We start from the raw sequence: 6,590 nt of genomic DNA on the forward strand, positions 1-6,590 counted from the left end.
TTACCAGCCTAGTGTGTCACACTGGCAAATGCTTCACAATGTATTTCTTTATAGGCTATAGCGTCTGCTATACAGATATAGAGGTACAGACAGAGGCTAATTCATACATTTTCGATCAGAATATGTTTTATAAAGATAAGCATTATAATGTTAGATTATAGGAGTAACTCTGGTAGGTCTAAAACAGTCTTCCTCACCTCAACTTCAACTGTCGGAGTCAGTGCCGGTGCATACTACCTTCATATCATAGGCCTGCAGTAGCAAAAGCTTAATAATAGCCACATCATACCAAACCTTCACAAACACCATTGTTTATTTAAGTGATAATGCCAGAGAAGCCGATGTTTGGAGGATATATTGGCATGGGTGTTATTAGGTCCGAGACGAAGTCCAGTGCCAGCAAACCGTATCCTCCAAACATCAGCTTCGAGGGCATTATTACTTTTATACTGGCTGGCAACGTTCTTATCCCTTGCTTGCTAGCTAGCCAACGACAGCTAATTTACACTCACGTCAAACAGTGCAATCAGAATAACAGCAAAGTAGCTTCATTTGCATTTGTTTAAGCTGTTATCTAGTGACATTTATTTGGATGAACAATGAGGCGCGATTTCTACTGGCATAGAAAATGTGCTCACTCGTCACGACACTGTAACACAATCACTTCAAACTGAAGATGGAAAGTCTGCAAATTATCTAAGTTTCATTTTACATTTGTTCAATTGTCATTTTTTTTTTGTATATATCCATCAAAATCATGCCAGCTGATTCATGATTTCGACTGGCTGACAAACCCTGCCTGCCTGCCTGCCTGTCTCGTTTCCGACACGTTCATTACTATTGTCACGCCCTGATCAGTTTCACCTGTCCTCGTTATTGTCTCCACCCCCTCCAGGTGTCGCTTGTTTTCCCCAGTGTATTTATCCCTGTGTCGCCTGTCTCTCTGTGCTAGTTTCATCTTGCATGTTTCCCAGTCAACCAGCGGTTTTCCATTCGCCTGCGTTTTGCATTCTCCTTTTTCTAGTCCTCCTGGTTTTGACCCTTGCCTGTTTTCTGGACTTTGTACCCGCCTGCCTGACCATTCTTCCTGCCTTGACCACGAGTCTGTCTGCCACTTTGTACCTCCTGGACTCTGATCTGGTTTTGACCTTTTTGCCTGTCCACGACCATTCTCTTGCCTACCCTTTTGGATTAACAAACATTGTAAGACTCCAAACATCTTCCTCCTGTGTCTGCATCTGGGTCTCGCCGTTATAATTATGGGACAGCAGGAGAATGTTTTTTTTAAATATTGAAATTCAATGTTGAAAATGTCAGACAGCAAGGTTTATACAAATATCTGCTGTTAAACTAAATGTTAGTCTTAAAGAGATGTCTAGATGCTTTTTATCGTGGAGATCAAGTTTATAAGTTGCCTGGCTGGACTGATGACAGTGTATTGCGCAGTCAGATGGAACACAGTAAATAGGCATCTTAAAGTCATAGATTTAGCCGGCGGCAACTTATGGAATAGACACCGGCTGGAATGCAGTTTTAACCAATCAGCATTCAGAATTAGACCCACCGGTTGTATAAAAACAAAATACGAGCAGAAGAGTGAATGTAAACCAGGGGAGAGAAAAAAAATTGCACTACCCTCCCCAAAGCAAAAAAAGAAGTTTAACAACCCTCCCCTATTTTGGACCACCCCTCCCCCAGTAAATATTGATCTGTCCCTTTAAATAAAAAATAAGCTTATGAGTGCAAAAGAACAAAAGTTTTGCTACAAATAAATCACCTGGAATGATAATACTGAGACCTAGTCATTTTCCTGCTCAACAAATGCCCAGATATCAGTTTTCAGCATCATCAACCCTAAGACTAACATATTTACTTTTTAATGCCCACTCTAATAAAAGTTGATAATTACATGTCAACCATGTAGGTACCCCTAGCTATAAATGTTGTGATGCAATCCTCACAGTGCTGCAAATGGTTATCTATTGACACACTTGTGTTTGACATTATTAGCTTGGCTGAACATTTTCCCACATACTTCACAGCTAAAGGGCCTCTCTCCCGTATAAACACGCATATGCCTTTTAAGGTCATCCCACAAGTTTCACATGTGTAAGGTTTCTCACCAGTGTGAATTTGTTCATGTAGTCTAAGACTGTTTGGCAAACTGAAACCCTTCCCACACGCCGCACATGTGAGACTGCTTCTGATGTATGACACAAGTGGCTCGCTGGGTGAAGGTTTTCCCACATGTAGAGCAAACAAACGGCTTCTCACCTGTGAAGCAGCTGGTGTATTTTAAGCGTCCCAATGGAGCTGTAGCGCTTCCCACATCTCTCACAACTTTGTGGTTTCCTGTGTTTGTCCTTTTCATCATCCATGTGTGTCTGCTGGTGGTTTCTCAGAGCGTAATTCTATACAAATATTCTTCCACAAATGTCACACATAAAGGGCTTCAATTCTTTGTGTACCTGCATGTGTCCTTTGGGAGTGCTGGATTGGTTGAATTGCTTTTCGCACACCTTACAGCTGAACGGTTTAGTCCCTGTGTGAATCAGACTGTGCCTTTTAAGGTTTACCTCGTGACCAAAACTGCTAATGCATATCTCACATTTAAATGCCTTCAGCCCTGTGTGCACTACCTGGTGAGATTTCAATACCCACTCAGTCATGAAACCCTTTTGACACTGAGCACATCTAAATGGCTTGTCGAGGGAGAGTGTTCTCTTATGTGCCGTGAGGTAACTGAATTGTGCAAAACTCTTTCCAAAAAGTTTTTCACCTGTGTGAATTCCCTGGTGCACCATAAGACTGTTTTTTGTTGTGAAACCATGTCCACAAGTCAGACAGTTGAATGGTTTTGCCTCTGAATGAACAAACTTGTGGGACTTTAGTCCTCTCTCCTCACGGAATGTCTTTCTGCAAACTTTTCAGCCGTAAGTCCTCCCTTCTGAGTGACCCAAGACATGATTATTGAGAGAAGTTCAGTATAAAATCTTCTTTCCACACTGGCCACAACAGAAAAGCTTATCTCCCATGTGAACTCACTTGTGCTGTTTCAGCAAGCTGCTCAGAAGAAAACGCCTCCCACACTGGTCACAGTTAAAGGATTTCTTCCTTTTGGGAAATATCTGCTTTGTTCTGAGGCTGCTGAGCTCTGTAGTTTCTGTTAAATCAGTAGATGAAACTTCTTAATTTGTTCCATTGCCCTCTGTTTTGACCAGTGTGTCAGTGAGAGCATCATTGATGTGTTCAACGTCAGTTTCAATGTCTCTTAATGTGGGCTCTGTTTTTACTTCCTCTCTGTTTCCTGCAAGGGGGTCACTGTCTGCGGCTGAACTCTGCATGCATTGTCAACATCTGTAGGACCTAAGGACAAATGCAGTACATTCAGAAATTATTCAGACCCGTTGACTTTTTCCACATTTTGTTAAGTTACAGCCTTATTCTAAAATGGATTAAATAGAACATGTTCCTCATCAATCTACACACAATACCCCATAATGACAAAGCAAAAACAGGTTTTAGACATTTTTGCAAAATGTATTTAAAAAAAATAAAAGTATTCAGATCCTTTGCTATGAGACTCGAAACTGAGCTCAGGTGCATCCTGTTTCCATTGATCATCCTTGAAATGTTTCTACAAGTTGATTGGAGCCCACCTGTGGTAAATTCAATTGATTGGACATGATTTGGAAAGGCACAAACCTGTCTATATAAGGTCCCACCGTTGACAGTGCATGTCAGAGCAAAAAACAAGCCATGATCTTGAAGGAATTGTCCTGAGCAATCGAGGGAGAAGGGCCTTAGTCAGGGAAGTGATCAAGAACCCGATGGTCACTCTGACAGAGCTCCAGAGTTCCTCTGTGGAGATGGGAGAACCTTCCAGAAGGACAAACATCTCTGCAGCACTCCACCAATCAGGTCTTTATGGTAGAGTGGCCAGATGGAAGCCACTCCTCAGTAAAAGGTACATGACAGCCCGCTTGGAGTTTGCCAAAAGGCACCTAAAAGGACTCTGACCATGAGAAACAAGATTGTCTGGTCTGATGAAACCAAGATTGAATTCTTTGGCCTGAATGCCAAGCGTCACGTCTGGAGGAAACCTGGCACCATCCCTACGGTGAAGCATGGTGTGGGGATGTTTTTTCAGCGGCTGGGACTGGGAGACTAGTCAGGATCGAGGAAAGATGAACGGAGCAAAGTACAGAGAGATCCTTGATGAAAACCTGCTCCAGAGCACTCAAGACCTCAGACTGGGGCAAAAGTTGACCTTCCAATAGGACAACAACCCTAAGCACACAGCCAAAACAACACATGAATGGCTTCGGGACAAGTCTCTGAATGTCCTTGAGTGGCCCAGCCAGAGCCCAGACAAGAATGGGAGTAACACCCCAAATACTAGTGTGCCAAGCTTGTAGCATCATACCCATGAAGACTCGAGGGTGTAATTAATGCCAAAGGTGCTTCAACAAAGTACTGAGTAAATGGTCTGAATAATTATGAAATTAGATTTTTTATTATTTATTTATTTTATATTTTATAATTTATAAAAATGTTTACCCCAATTTCGTGACCAACATCTTGTCTCATCACTGAAACTCCCCAACGGGCTCGGGAGAGGCGAAGGTCGAGTCATGAGTCCTTCGAAACATGACCCGGCAAACCGCGCTCCTTAACACCCGCTCGCTTAACCCGGAAGCCAGCTGCACCAATGTGTCGGAGGAAACGCCGTACCACTGACGACCGAAGTCAGCCTGCAGGTGCCCGGCCCACCACAAGGAGTTGCTGGAGTGCGATGAGCCATGTAAAGCGCCCCCCCCCCCCCCCCCCCCCCACATTTGCAAAAATTTCTAAAAAACAGTTTTTGCTTTGTCATTATGGGGTATTGTGTATAGATTGATGAGGGTATTCTTTTTTTAAATCCATTTTAGAATAAGGCTAAATCGTAACAAAATTTGGAAAAAGTCAAGGGGTCTGAATACTTTCTGAATGCACTGTAGATAGCAAACACAAAGAAAGCCACATGAACCTCTGGTAAAATGACCATCTAAATACAGTTGAGACATCTACAGAGCAGAATCACTGAGATAAGACAATCAAAGACTTTTACCCCCTCCACTGGTTGATGTGGCATTGATTCCTGAAATATCACACTCCTTGATGGAACAGTCAATTGAGTCATCCTCCTGCCGACAGACACAATCACACACAGTAAAAACAGACTTCCTATTACAATGATTTGTCATTTGCGATGGTTTGATGAAGAAATAGATCCACCTCACAGTCTTCCTCTGATGAGGCAGAGGTCTCCCCATCTTTCATGGCACTGGCAGGAGATACGAGAGGCTGCCTGGATCTTTAATTTAAAGACCCTTGCTCCCGTCGGTCTCAACCTAGACTTTGATCTGAAGCCATTCTTGTGATTATTGTGATTTTGCTATTGTATATGTTTGTAGGCTTATGTAGCCAAATTGTATCTATGATCGTACGCTATCCATTTATGTTTTTTGTATGTTATTTTAATATATGATAATTAACCAATGATATCAAGCCACAACTGGCCATGATTACAGACACCTGTGTGTGGGTCTTTTGACACTATATAAACTAGTCACCCCTCAGTGTTTGTCATTATACGCTGATGAAGACAGCTTGTCTGTCGAAACGTTGGACATAAATATTTTTGCATCTGAGCTCCTAGAGTGTGCGGCTCTCCTTTATTTTTTAAGGAGACACGACATAACCTAAAAGAGAAATGGAAATAAGAGTAACTATTTCAACCCTGTTTCTCTTCCATATGAAATCAGATTAATATGTTTACACAATACAGTTATCATCTAATGTTCTGCATGGTATTCTTGCTATTTAGATTTTAATGTTGTATTTGGGATTTTTACAATAGTGATATTTCCTGTGGATTGTGGCCACACTCCCAGCTAATCCAAATTATTATTGTTGGTCAACTCAGAATGACTCTTTTCGGATCTCACCCTTTTCAAAGGTGTCACCATAAATTACAGTTTATTCTTCAGGGATTCATTTTCATTTTGTAGAATTGTAGTACACTCTGTGAATAAGCTACATAACTTTCGAATGGCTTCCTTCATCAACCGGTGCATGATGGAGACAAGCTGTACCTAATGGAAATGGAAAGAAAAACGCGGCTAACCAATATTAGGCTACCTAATAACACAACCACATCATGACCCCATCTCCCACCTTTTCATCCTAATAAACAACACCCCAACTACCACAGTTTGATGTTTAGTGTGTTATCTGAGGGGTGACATCAACTAGGGGCATCTAGTAAAGCAGTGGTTCCAAAACCTGTTTTGGGCGGTTGGCCATCAAACCAGTGAGAGCCGAGTCTTCCTGAAGTTAGGACTGGGTCAATACAATTGACTAACTGAGCGTCGGAACGTCAAGATGTTAGGCTAATGAACAGCTAGATATCTTGGAAGTAATAGGCTACATAAGGTACTGTTAAGCAAACCTCATCCCAAAATGGGTCCAAACCAGGTATCTGACTATGTAAAGACAACAACCTCGGTGTTGACATTTTGAGCACCATCATCTCCAGAGCAAGATAT

This window comes from Salmo salar, chromosome 20 (assembly GCF_965601325.2).
Source record: "Salmo salar chromosome 20, fSalSal1, whole genome shotgun sequence".
Lineage (NCBI taxonomy): Eukaryota > Metazoa > Chordata > Actinopteri > Salmoniformes > Salmonidae > Salmo > Salmo salar.